General features: G+C 48.9%; 13 non-coding genes across 13 annotated transcripts; 4 read left to right on the plus strand and 9 right to left on the minus strand.

The window, feature by feature from the left end:
- Positions 1–699: 699 nt before the first annotated feature.
- TRNAG-GCC (transfer RNA glycine (anticodon GCC)) lies at positions 700–770 on the minus strand. Its single transcript has one exon. It is a non-coding gene; the product is annotated as a tRNA-Gly (tRNA).
- Positions 771–2394: 1624 nt separating this feature from the next.
- TRNAA-AGC (transfer RNA alanine (anticodon AGC)) lies at positions 2395–2467 on the minus strand. The gene has a single exon. It is a non-coding gene; the product is annotated as a tRNA-Ala (tRNA).
- An 889-nt stretch (positions 2468–3356) lies between these two features.
- Positions 3357–3427, minus strand: TRNAG-GCC (transfer RNA glycine (anticodon GCC)). Its single transcript has one exon. It is a non-coding gene; the product is annotated as a tRNA-Gly (tRNA).
- Positions 3428–4010: 583 nt separating this feature from the next.
- TRNAM-CAU (transfer RNA methionine (anticodon CAU)) lies at positions 4011–4082 on the plus strand. Its single transcript has one exon. It is a non-coding gene; the product is annotated as a tRNA-Met (tRNA).
- A 969-nt stretch (positions 4083–5051) lies between these two features.
- On the minus strand, positions 5052–5124 carry TRNAA-AGC (transfer RNA alanine (anticodon AGC)). Its single transcript has one exon. It is a non-coding gene; the product is annotated as a tRNA-Ala (tRNA).
- Positions 5125–6013: 889 nt separating this feature from the next.
- Positions 6014–6084, minus strand: TRNAG-GCC (transfer RNA glycine (anticodon GCC)). Its single transcript has one exon. It is a non-coding gene; the product is annotated as a tRNA-Gly (tRNA).
- A 583-nt stretch (positions 6085–6667) lies between these two features.
- TRNAM-CAU (transfer RNA methionine (anticodon CAU)) lies at positions 6668–6739 on the plus strand. The gene has a single exon. It is a non-coding gene; the product is annotated as a tRNA-Met (tRNA).
- Positions 6740–7708: 969 nt separating this feature from the next.
- TRNAA-AGC (transfer RNA alanine (anticodon AGC)) lies at positions 7709–7781 on the minus strand. The gene has a single exon. It is a non-coding gene; the product is annotated as a tRNA-Ala (tRNA).
- Positions 7782–8670: 889 nt separating this feature from the next.
- TRNAG-GCC (transfer RNA glycine (anticodon GCC)) lies at positions 8671–8741 on the minus strand. The gene has a single exon. It is a non-coding gene; the product is annotated as a tRNA-Gly (tRNA).
- Positions 8742–9324: 583 nt separating this feature from the next.
- On the plus strand, positions 9325–9396 carry TRNAM-CAU (transfer RNA methionine (anticodon CAU)). The gene has a single exon. It is a non-coding gene; the product is annotated as a tRNA-Met (tRNA).
- A 969-nt stretch (positions 9397–10365) lies between these two features.
- Positions 10366–10438, minus strand: TRNAA-AGC (transfer RNA alanine (anticodon AGC)). The gene has a single exon. It is a non-coding gene; the product is annotated as a tRNA-Ala (tRNA).
- Positions 10439–11327: 889 nt separating this feature from the next.
- TRNAG-GCC (transfer RNA glycine (anticodon GCC)) lies at positions 11328–11398 on the minus strand. Its single transcript has one exon. It is a non-coding gene; the product is annotated as a tRNA-Gly (tRNA).
- A 583-nt stretch (positions 11399–11981) lies between these two features.
- On the plus strand, positions 11982–12053 carry TRNAM-CAU (transfer RNA methionine (anticodon CAU)). The gene has a single exon. It is a non-coding gene; the product is annotated as a tRNA-Met (tRNA).
- Positions 12054–12563: the final 510 nt, after the last annotated feature.

The following is a 12563-nucleotide window of genomic DNA, read 5'->3' on the forward strand; positions in this document are numbered from 1 at the left end:
ACTGTTGCCAGAGATGCAATCTTCAAGCGCAAAGGATTAAAAATCACCTTTTTACCCCGTACGCTGCTTATTGACATGACACATTAGGTCTACATTCCACAGACTCAAAGCATAGATATATTTCCTCATTTTTTACTACTTGCAGCTTCACATTTAAATGCTGTATATACATCTAAGATCACCCAGAATGCAATCTGGAAACCAACCATCAGATGGCATCAGAACACCTACCACGTTAGATAGCTATATCTCCAGGCACCTCCCCGTGTCAGCATTGATGGGTTAGGCTGTGGCCGCTAGATACCAAGACAGCCTCCATTTTCCCAATTTCAAAGGTTTTCACTCTTCCTCCACAGAGGTCCCTTTTTTCTTTCCTGAGACTTTGGACAGCAGAATCCCTTGGGAAGAAGCTCCTTCTCCAGCCAGTAGCGAGGGTTCTGGTGTTATCCATGGAACCCTTGGTGGCAGAGTGGCACCTCCAAGCATGTCCGTGGGCGACTAACAACCATTTCCTTCGGTATGGCCCCATGGCTTTCCATGATGTCATTTGAAGGAGGTGGTTTCAAAAAGGCTCACACCGACTAGCAGGTTCTAGACAATACACATGAGCCTTGACACCTTCCAAGGTACTGGATATCTGGGGGCGGCGGGATACTGAGCTACCTGTGAGGCGATAGCTGGATAGAAAGTGAGCATAATTGCATTGGCCGGGAATCGAACCCGGGCCTCCCGCGTGGCAGGCGAGAATTCTACCACTGAACCACCAATGCTCTTTGGCAGGACACATGTGGCTTCCCTGGCCTGACAGGTGCTAAAAGGTGCTGCTTTAGGCCATGGTAACCATCTCTGTGAATACATTCAGATGTGGGTCAAGTCCACCCAAAGACATGCCTTTCTTCAGCCGTACACACCACCACTGTGAACATGTAGGACAGCCCATTGCGTCTTTGAGGCTAGAAAGCCTTTCCATTGGAGAAGAAAAGCCCCAAGACTGGGCCAGAGCTTTTTCTAAGTACCTTTGACTTGGGGTTGACTTGTCAAAATCAATGTCAGTGCCTATTAATCTACCTTGCGACTTTGCCGGATGGACCCACTCCCCATTCACATCCGTAGGAGATCTTTAGAGGGGCTCCACATTGGCCTGATGTGAGACTCTGCAAAGTCAATAGGAGCTGCCTGAAACAGAGAGGAACCGATCTTTTCCCATGAAAGCCTTCTATAAGCAGAATGTGGAAAGTGGCCGTGGAGCGGCAGGCGAGGTTGCCTCCCAGCCAAAGAATTTCCTGAAGTTTTTGTCCCGTAGGACCGGTAGCATATTACATCCTCCTATTTTTGCTGGGTCTTCCGGCCTGGAGCAGAGTGGCGCAGCGGAAGCGTGCTGGGCCCATAACCCAGAGGTCGATGGATCGAAACCATCCTCTGCTAAGTTGACCTTTTTCTCTGGCAATCTCTCTTTCTTTGCTTAGGCAAAGGGCTTTCTTTCACCCAGAAAATGCTTTGATTAATCGGGGAGCACACCGCAGACAGCCCGGCAACAAACCCAGCCCTCAATGCGCCAAGTCCCCTACACGTGCTGTCTTTCAGCTCTTTGCTTTCACTTGTCTAATCTGTCCATCCTAAGACAAAACTCATACAATATTCCAACAGTCTGAACTGTGGAATTCATTGATCTATTCATAGATTTCTTGAGGGAGATTGTTGATAAATATTTCTGTCCCAAACAGAGGATCTTCTCCAACCCAGTCTGCACGAGGGCCACCATATTTCCTCTGACCATTGACCTGTACCGGGTTAATATGACATCTTTCCATCCACTCCGCAAGGGAAGATTTATTGTCTTTATACAGAGTTGTAATCCAAGCCTCGCTCTCAGCGTTCATCGCGTTGTTGTCCATCATTGGAGAATGATCTGCTCTCTCCATGGGCCCTAATCAGTGGGCAGAAGGCTAGCCCCTAGTTCCCTCCAAAAGCCCTGTTCTGGTTGGGTCTGTGACACTTCTGTGTCAAGGAAGTGGGACGTGATTGTGGTGATAAAACCAGTGGAAACCTCTCAGCTTCTACATGGCACTTGCACTTTTTGCACTAATGGAATATTGTCTCTTGGCCATGGAAGGCTGGCCGTGCTTTGGGTAATAGATTGCTTTGGTCCAACACTGCCTTGCGCGACTTCTGGCAGGCAAAGCAAGCACTTTATGCTTTGTGTTAGTCCTTCTGTGTCAATTTATGGGCTGAAGCCACATCTGCCCGAGAGTGTCAACGCCATGGCACATGTTACGAGGATGACTCCTGCTTGGCCTTTTGACTAGAGAGGCGAGGCTTTTCCCACAGCGCTCAGTGCCGAGCCTGAAGAAAAAAAAAATCCAAAGCAGGTCACCCCACGTGAGGGCTTTCCTTTGGAGGATGCGGGCATTGATCCCGCTACCTCTCGCATGCTAAGCGAGCGCTCTACCACTTGAGCTAATCCCCCTTGGCTCCGGTGCTTTCTTTGCGCTCTCGTTGATCACTGCTCTCTTATGTGCTACGCGGCATAAAGTCCACCATCTGTTTTGTGTAACTGTGTTTCATTCAGCACAGCACAATGCAGCATCCCAGTGCTATATACCACCTGCCAGCAATCAACTCCTTCACTGCCACCAACAATTGCCTCTCTCACTAGCACTGTTGCCAGAGATGCAATCTTCAAGCGCAAAGGATTAAAAATCACCTTTTTACCCCGTACGCTGCTAATTGACATGACACATTAGGTCTACATTCCACAGACTCAAAGCATAGATATATTTCCTCATTTTTTACTACTTGCAGCTTCACATTTAAATGCTGTATATACATCTAAGATCACCCAGAATGCAATCTGGAAACCAACCATCAGATGGCATCAGAACACCTACCACGTTAGATAGCTATATCTCCAGGCACCTCCCCGTGTCAGCATTGATGGGTTAGGCTGTGGCCGCTAGACACCAAGACAGCCTCCATTTTCCCAATTTCAAAGGTTTTCACTCTTCCTCCACAGAGGTCCCTTTTTTCTTTCCTGAGACTTTGGACAGCAGAATCCCTTGGGAAGAAGCTCCTTCTCCAGCCAGTAGCGAGGGTTCTGGTGTTATCCATGGAACCCTTGGTGGCAGAGTGGCACCTCCAAGCATGTCCGTGGGCGACTAACAACCATTTCCTTCGGTATGGCCCCATGGCTTTCCATGATGTCATTTGAAGGAGGTGGTTTCAAAAAGGCTCACACCGACTAGCAGGTTCTAGACAATACACATGAGCCTTGACACCTTCCAAGGTACTGGATATCTGGGGGCGGCGGGATACTGAGCTACCTGTGAGGCGATAGCTGGATAGAAAGTGAGCATAATTGCATTGGCCGGGAATCGAACCCGGGCCTCCCGCGTGGCAGGCGAGAATTCTACCACTGAACCACCAATGCTCTTTGGCAGGACACATGTGGCTTCCCTGGCCTGACAGGTGCTAAAAGGTGCTGCTTTAGGCCATGGTAACCATCTCTGTGAATACATTCAGATGTGGGTCAAGTCCACCCAAAGACATGCCTTTCTTCAGCCGTACACACCACCACTGTGAACATGTAGGACAGCCCATTGCGTCTTTGAGGCTAGAAAGCCTTTCCATTGGAGAAGAAAAGCCCCAAGACTGGGCCAGAGCTTTTTCTAAGTACCTTTGACTTGGGGTTGACTTGTCAAAATCAATGTCAGTGCCTATTAATCTACCTTGCGACTTTGCCGGATGGACCCACTCCCCATTCACATCCGTAGGAGATCTTTAGAGGGGCTCCACATTGGCCTGATGTGAGACTCTGCAAAGTCAATAGGAGCTGCCTGAAACAGAGAGGAACCGATCTTTTCCCATGAAAGCCTTCTATAAGCAGAATGTGGAAAGTGGCCGTGGAGCGGCAGGCGAGGTTGCCTCCCAGCCAAAGAATTTCCTGAAGTTTTTGTCCCGTAGGACCGGTAGCATATTACATCCTCCTATTTTTGCTGGGTCTTCCGGCCTGGAGCAGAGTGGCGCAGCGGAAGCGTGCTGGGCCCATAACCCAGAGGTCGATGGATCGAAACCATCCTCTGCTAAGTTGACCTTTTTCTCTGGCAATCTCTCTTTCTTTGCTTAGGCAAAGGGCTTTCTTTCACCCAGAAAATGCTTTGATTAATCGGGGAGCACACCGCAGACAGCCCGGCAACAAACCCAGCCCTCAATGCGCCAAGTCCCCTACACGTGCTGTCTTTCAGCTCTTTGCTTTCACTTGTCTAATCTGTCCATCCTAAGACAAAACTCATACAATATTCCAACAGTCTGAACTGTGGAATTCATTGATCTATTCATAGATTTCTTGAGGGAGATTGTTGATAAATATTTCTGTCCCAAACAGAGGATCTTCTCCAACCCAGTCTGCACGAGGGCCACCATATTTCCTCTGACCATTGACCTGTACCGGGTTAATATGACATCTTTCCATCCACTCCGCAAGGGAAGATTTATTGTCTTTATACAGAGTTGTAATCCAAGCCTCGCTCTCAGCGTTCATCGCGTTGTTGTCCATCATTGGAGAATGATCTGCTCTCTCCATGGGCCCTAATCAGTGGGCAGAAGGCTAGCCCCTAGTTCCCTCCAAAAGCCCTGTTCTGGTTGGGTCTGTGACACTTCTGTGTCAAGGAAGTGGGACGTGATTGTGGTGATAAAACCAGTGGAAACCTCTCAGCTTCTACATGGCACTTGCACTTTTTGCACTAATGGAATATTGTCTCTTGGCCATGGAAGGCTGGCCGTGCTTTGGGTAATAGATTGCTTTGGTCCAACACTGCCTTGCGCGACTTCTGGCAGGCAAAGCAAGCACTTTATGCTTTGTGTTAGTCCTTCTGTGTCAATTTATGGGCTGAAGCCACATCTGCCCGAGAGTGTCAACGCCATGGCACATGTTACGAGGATGACTCCTGCTTGGCCTTTTGACTAGAGAGGCGAGGCTTTTCCCACAGCGCTCAGTGCCGAGCCTGAAGAAAAAAAAAATCCAAAGCAGGTCACCCCACGTGAGGGCTTTCCTTTGGAGGATGCGGGCATTGATCCCGCTACCTCTCGCATGCTAAGCGAGCGCTCTACCACTTGAGCTAATCCCCCTTGGCTCCGGTGCTTTCTTTGCGCTCTCGTTGATCACTGCTCTCTTATGTGCTACGCGGCATAAAGTCCACCATCTGTTTTGTGTAACTGTGTTTCATTCAGCACAGCACAATGCAGCATCCCAGTGCTATATACCACCTGCCAGCAATCAACTCCTTCACTGCCACCAACAATTGCCTCTCTCACTAGCACTGTTGCCAGAGATGCAATCTTCAAGCGCAAAGGATTAAAAATCACCTTTTTACCCCGTACGCTGCTTATTGACATGACACATTAGGTCTACATTCCACAGACTCAAAGCATAGATATATTTCCTCATTTTTTACTACTTGCAGCTTCACATTTAAATGCTGTATATACATCTAAGATCACCCAGAATGCAATCTGGAAACCAACCATCAGATGGCATCAGAACACCTACCACGTTAGATAGCTATATCTCCAGGCACCTCCCCGTGTCAGCATTGATGGGTTAGGCTGTGGCCGCTAGACACCAAGACAGCCTCCATTTTCCCAATTTCAAAGGTTTTCACTCTTCCTCCACAGAGGTCCCTTTTTTCTTTCCTGAGACTTTGGACAGCAGAATCCCTTGGGAAGAAGCTCCTTCTCCAGCCAGTAGCGAGGGTTCTGGTGTTATCCATGGAACCCTTGGTGGCAGAGTGGCACCTCCAAGCATGTCCGTGGGCGACTAACAACCATTTCCTTCGGTATGGCCCCATGGCTTTCCATGATGTCATTTGAAGGAGGTGGTTTCAAAAAGGCTCACACCGACTAGCAGGTTCTAGACAATACACATGAGCCTTGACACCTTCCAAGGTACTGGATATCTGGGGGCGGCGGGATACTGAGCTACCTGTGAGGCGATAGCTGGATAGAAAGTGAGCATAATTGCATTGGCCGGGAATCGAACCCGGGCCTCCCGCGTGGCAGGCGAGAATTCTACCACTGAACCACCAATGCTCTTTGGCAGGACACATGTGGCTTCCCTGGCCTGACAGGTGCTAAAAGGTGCTGCTTTAGGCCATGGTAACCATCTCTGTGAATACATTCAGATGTGGGTCAAGTCCACCCAAAGACATGCCTTTCTTCAGCCGTACACACCACCACTGTGAACATGTAGGACAGCCCATTGCGTCTTTGAGGCTAGAAAGCCTTTCCATTGGAGAAGAAAAGCCCCAAGACTGGGCCAGAGCTTTTTCTAAGTACCTTTGACTTGGGGTTGACTTGTCAAAATCAATGTCAGTGCCTATTAATCTACCTTGCGACTTTGCCGGATGGACCCACTCCCCATTCACATCCGTAGGAGATCTTTAGAGGGGCTCCACATTGGCCTGATGTGAGACTCTGCAAAGTCAATAGGAGCTGCCTGAAACAGAGAGGAACCGATCTTTTCCCATGAAAGCCTTCTATAAGCAGAATGTGGAAAGTGGCCGTGGAGCGGCAGGCGAGGTTGCCTCCCAGCCAAAGAATTTCCTGAAGTTTTTGTCCCGTAGGATCGGTAGCATATTACATCCTCCTATTTTTGCTGGGTCTTCCGGCCTGGAGCAGAGTGGCGCAGCGGAAGCGTGCTGGGCCCATAACCCAGAGGTCGATGGATCGAAACCATCCTCTGCTAAGTTGACCTTTTTCTCTGGCAATCTCTCTTTCTTTGCTTAGGCAAAGGGCTTTCTTTCACCCAGAAAATGCTTTGATTAATCGGGGAGCACACCGCAGACAGCCCGGCAACAAACCCAGCCCTCAATGCGCCAAGTCCCCTACACGTGCTGTCTTTCAGCTCTTTGCTTTCACTTGTCTAATCTGTCCATCCTAAGACAAAACTCATACAATATTCCAACAGTCTGAACTGTGGAATTCATTGATCTATTCATAGATTTCTTGAGGGAGATTGTTGATAAATATTTCTGTCCCAAACAGAGGATCTTCTCCAACCCAGTCTGCACGAGGGCCACCATATTTCCTCTGACCATTGACCTGTACCGGGTTAATATGACATCTTTCCATCCACTCCGCAAGGGAAGATTTATTGTCTTTATACAGAGTTGTAATCCAAGCCTCGCTCTCAGCGTTCATCGCGTTGTTGTCCATCATTGGAGAATGATCTGCTCTCTCCATGGGCCCTAATCAGTGGGCAGAAGGCTAGCCCCTAGTTCCCTCCAAAAGCCCTGTTCTGGTTGGGTCTGTGACACTTCTGTGTCAAGGAAGTGGGACGTGATTGTGGTGATAAAACCAGTGGAAACCTCTCAGCTTCTACATGGCACTTGCACTTTTTGCACTAATGGAATATTGTCTCTTGGCCATGGAAGGCTGGCCGTGCTTTGGGTAATAGATTGCTTTGGTCCAACACTGCCTTGCGCGACTTCTGGCAGGCAAAGCAAGCACTTTATGCTTTGTGTTAGTCCTTCTGTGTCAATTTATGGGCTGAAGCCACATCTGCCCGAGAGTGTCAACGCCATGGCACATGTTACGAGGATGACTCCTGCTTGGCCTTTTGACTAGAGAGGCGAGGCTTTTCCCACAGCGCTCAGTGCCGAGCCTGAAGAAAAAAAAAATCCAAAGCAGGTCACCCCACGTGAGGGCTTTCCTTTGGAGGATGCGGGCATTGATCCCGCTACCTCTCGCATGCTAAGCGAGCGCTCTACCACTTGAGCTAATCCCCCTTGGCTCCGGTGCTTTCTTTGCGCTCTCGTTGATCACTGCTCTTTTATGTGCTACGCGGCATAAAGTCCACCATCTGTTTTGTGTAACTGTGTTTCATTCAGCACAGCACAATGCAGCATCCCAGTGCTATATACCACCTGCCAGCAATCAACTCCTTCACTGCCACCAACAATTGCCTCTCTCACTAGCACTGTTGCCAGAGATGCAATCTTCAAGCGCAAAGGATTAAAAATCACCTTTTTACCCCGTACGCTGCTTATTGACATGACACATTAGGTCTACATTCCACAGACTCAAAGCATAGATATATTTCCTCATTTTTTACTACTTGCAGCTTCACATTTAAATGCTGTATATACATCTAAGATCACCCAGAATGCAATCTGGAAACCAACCATCAGATGGCATCAGAACACCTACCACGTTAGATAGCTATATCTCCAGGCACCTCCCCGTGTCAGCATTGATGGGTTAGGCTGTGGCCGCTAGACACCAAGACAGCCTCCATTTTCCCAATTTCAAAGGTTTTCACTCTTCCTCCACAGAGGTCCCTTTTTTCTTTCCTGAGACTTTGGACAGCAGAATCCCTTGGGAAGAAGCTCCTTCTCCAGCCAGTAGCGAGGGTTCTGGTGTTATCCATGGAACCCTTGGTGGCAGAGTGGCACCTCCAAGCATGTCCGTGGGCGACTAACAACCATTTCCTTCGGTATGGCCCCATGGCTTTCCATGATGTCATTTGAAGGAGGTGGTTTCAAAAAGGCTCACACCGACTAGCAGGTTCTAGACAATACACATGAGCCTTGACACCTTCCAAGGTACTGGATATCTGGGGGCGGCGGGATACTGAGCTACCTGTGAGGCGATAGCTGGATAGAAAGTGAGCATAATTGCATTGGCCGGGAATCGAACCCGGGCCTCCCGCGTGGCAGGCGAGAATTCTACCACTGAACCACCAATGCTCTTTGGCAGGACACATGTGGCTTCCCTGGCCTGACAGGTGCTAAAAGGTGCTGCTTTAGGCCATGGTAACCATCTCTGTGAATACATTCAGATGTGGGTCAAGTCCACCCAAAGACATGCCTTTCTTCAGCCGTACACACCACCACTGTGAACATGTAGGACAGCCCATTGCGTCTTTGAGGCTAGAAAGCCTTTCCATTGGAGAAGAAAAGCCCCAAGACTGGGCCAGAGCTTTTTCTAAGTACCTTTGACTTGGGGTTGACTTGTCAAAATCAATGTCAGTGCCTATTAATCTACCTTGCGACTTTGCCGGATGGACCCACTCCCCATTCACATCCGTAGGAGATCTTTAGAGGGGCTCCACATTGGCCTGATGTGAGACTCTGCAAAGTCAATAGGAGCTGCCTGAAACAGAGAGGAACCGATCTTTTCCCATGAAAGCCTTCTATAAGCAGAATGTGGAAAGTGGCCGTGGAGCGGCAGGCGAGGTTGCCTCCCAGCCAAAGAATTTCCTGAAGTTTTTGTCCCGTAGGACCGGTAGCATATTACATCCTCCTATTTTTGCTGGGTCTTCCGGCCTGGAGCAGAGTGGCGCAGCGGAAGCGTGCTGGGCCCATAACCCAGAGGTCGATGGATCGAAACCATCCTCTGCTAAGTTGACCTTTTTCTCTGGCAATCTCTCTTTCTTTGCTTAGGCAAAGGGCTTTCTTTCACCCAGAAAATGCTTTGATTAATCGGGGAGCACACCGCAGACAGCCCGGCAACAAACCCAGCCCTCAATGCGCCAAGTCCCCTACACGTGCTGTCTTTCAGCTCTTTGCTTTCACTTGTCTAATCTGTCCATCCTAAGACAAAACTCATACAATATTCCAACAGTCTGAACTGTGGAATTCATTGATCTATTCATAGATTTCTTGAGGGAGATTGTTGATAAATATTTCTGTCCCAAACAGAGGATCTTCTCCAACCCAGTCTGCACGAGGGCCACCATATTTCCTCTGACCATTGACCTGTACCGGGTTAATATGACATCTTTCCATCCACTCCGCAAGGGAAGATTTATTGTCTTTATACAGAGTTGTAATCCAAGCCTCGCTCTCAGCGTTCATCGCGTTGTTGTCCATCATTGGAGAATGATCTGCTCTCTCCATGGGCCCTAATCAGTGGGCAGAAGGCTAGCCCCTAGTTCCCTCCAAAAGCCCTGTTCTGGTTGGGTCTGTGACACTTCTGTGTCAAGGAAGTGGGACGTGATTGTGGTGATAAAACCAGTGGAAACCTCTCAGCTTCTACATGGCACTTGCACTTTTTGCACTAATGGAATATTGTCTCTTGGCCATGGAAGGCTGGCCGTGCTTTGGGTAATAGATTGCTTTGGTCCAACACTGCCTTGCGCGACTTCTGGCAGGCAAAGCAAGCACTTTATGCTTTGTGTTAGTCCTTCTGTGTCAATTTATGGGCTGAAGCCACATCTGCCCGAGAGTGTCAACGCCATGGCACATGTTACGAGGATGACTCCTGCTTGGCCTTTTGACTAGAGAGGCGAGGCTTTTCCCACAGCGCTCAGTGCCGAGCCTGAAGAAAAAAAAAATCCAAAGCAGGTCACCCCACGTGAGGGCTTTCCTTTGGAGGATGCGGGCATTGATCCCGCTACCTCTCGCATGCTAAGCGAGCGCTCTACCACTTGAGCTAATCCCCCTTGGCTCCGGTGCTTTCTTTGCGCTCTCGTTGATCACTGCTCTTTTATGTGCTACGCGGCATAAAGTCCACCATCTGTTTTGTGTAACTGTGTTTCATTCAGCACAGCACAATGCAGCATCCCAGTGCTATATACCACCTGCCAGCAATCAACTCCTTCACTGCCACCAACAATTGCCTCTCTCACTAGCACTGTTGCCAGAGATGCAATCTTCAAGCGCAAAGGATTAAAAATCACCTTTTTACCCCGTACGCTGCTTATTGACATGACACATTAGGTCTACATTCCACAGACTCAAAGCATAGATATATTTCCTCATTTTTTACTACTTGCAGCTTCACATTTAAATGCTGTATATACATCTAAGATCACCCAGAATGCAATCTGGAAACCAACCATCAGATGGCATCAGAACACCTACCACGTTAGATAGCTATATCTCCAGGCACCTCCCCGTGTCAGCATTGATGGGTTAGGCTGTGGCCGCTAGACACCAAGACAGCCTCCATTTTCCCAATTTCAAAGGTTTTCACTCTTCCTCCACAGAGGTCCCTTTTTTCTTTCCTGAGACTTTGGACAGCAGAATCCCTTGGGAAGAAGCTCCTTCTCCAGCCAGTAGCGAGGGTTCTGGTGTTATCCATGGAACCCTTGGTGGCAGAGTGGCACCTCCAAGCATGTCCGTGGGCGACTAACAACCATTTCCTTCGGTATGGCCCCATGGCTTTCCATGATGTCATTTGAAGGAGGTGGTTTCAAAAAGGCTCACACCGACTAGCAGGTTCTAGACAATACACATGAGCCTTGACACCTTCCAAGGTACTGGATATCTGGGGGCGGCGGGATACTGAGCTACCTGTGAGGCGATAGCTGGATAGAAAGTGAGCATACTTGCATTGGCCGGGAATCGAACCCGGGCCTCCCGCGTGGCAGGCGAGAATTCTACCACTGAACCACCAATGCTCTTTGGCAGGACACATGTGGCTTCCCTGGCCTGACAGGTGCTAAAAGGTGCTGCTTTAGGCCATGGTAACCATCTCTGTGAATACATTCAGATGTGGGTCAAGTCCACCCAAAGACATGCCTTTCTTCAGCCGTACACACCACCACTGTGAACATGTAGGACAGCCCATTGCGTCTTTGAGGCTAGAAAGCCTTTCCATTGGAGAAGAAAAGCCCCAAGACTGGGCCAGAGCTTTTTCTAAGTACCTTTGACTTGGGGTTGACTTGTCAAAATCAATGTCAGTGCCTATTAATCTACCTTGCGACTTTGCCGGATGGACCCACTCCCCATTCACATCCGTAGGAGATCTTTAGAGGGGCTCCACATTGGCCTGATGTGAGACTCTGCAAAGTCAATAGGAGCTGCCTGAAACAGAGAGGAACCGATCTTTTCCCATGAAAGCCTTCTATAAGCAGAATGTGGAAAGTGGCCGTGGAGCGGCAGGCGAGGTTGCCTCCCAGCCAAAGAATTTCCTGAAGTTTTTGTCCCGTAGGACCGGTAGCATATTACATCCTCCTATTTTTGCTGGGTCTTCCGGCCTGGAGCAGAGTGGCGCAGCGGAAGCGTGCTGGGCCCATAACCCAGAGGTCGATGGATCGAAACCATCCTCTGCTAAGTTGACCTTTTTCTCTGGCAATCTCTCTTTCTTTGCTTAGGCAAAGGGCTTTCTTTCACCCAGAAAATGCTTTGATTAATCGGGGAGCACACCGCAGACAGCCCGGCAACAAACCCAGCCCTCAATGCGCCAAGTCCCCTACACGTGCTGTCTTTCAGCTCTTTGCTTTCACTTGTCTAATCTGTCCATCCTAAGACAAAACTCATACAATATTCCAACAGTCTGAACTGTGGAATTCATTGATGTATTCATAGATTTCTTGAGGGAGATTGTTGATAAATATTTCTGTCCCAAACAGAGGATCTTCTCCAACCCAGTCTGCACGAGGGCCACCATATTTCCTCTGACCATTGACCTGTACCGGGTTAATATGACATCTTTCCATCCACTCCGCAAGGGAAGATTTATTGTCTTTATACAGAGTTGTAATCCAAGCCTCGCTCTCAGCGTTCATCGCGTTGTTGTCCATCATTGGAGAATGATCTGCTCTCTCCATGGGCCCTAATCAG

The sequence above is a fragment of the Staurois parvus genome, unplaced genomic scaffold (genome assembly GCF_062004578.1).
Source record: "Staurois parvus isolate SC_StPar_1 unplaced genomic scaffold, SC_StPar_1.0 ptg001130l, whole genome shotgun sequence".
NCBI classification, from domain to species: Eukaryota; Metazoa; Chordata; class Amphibia; order Anura; family Ranidae; genus Staurois; species Staurois parvus.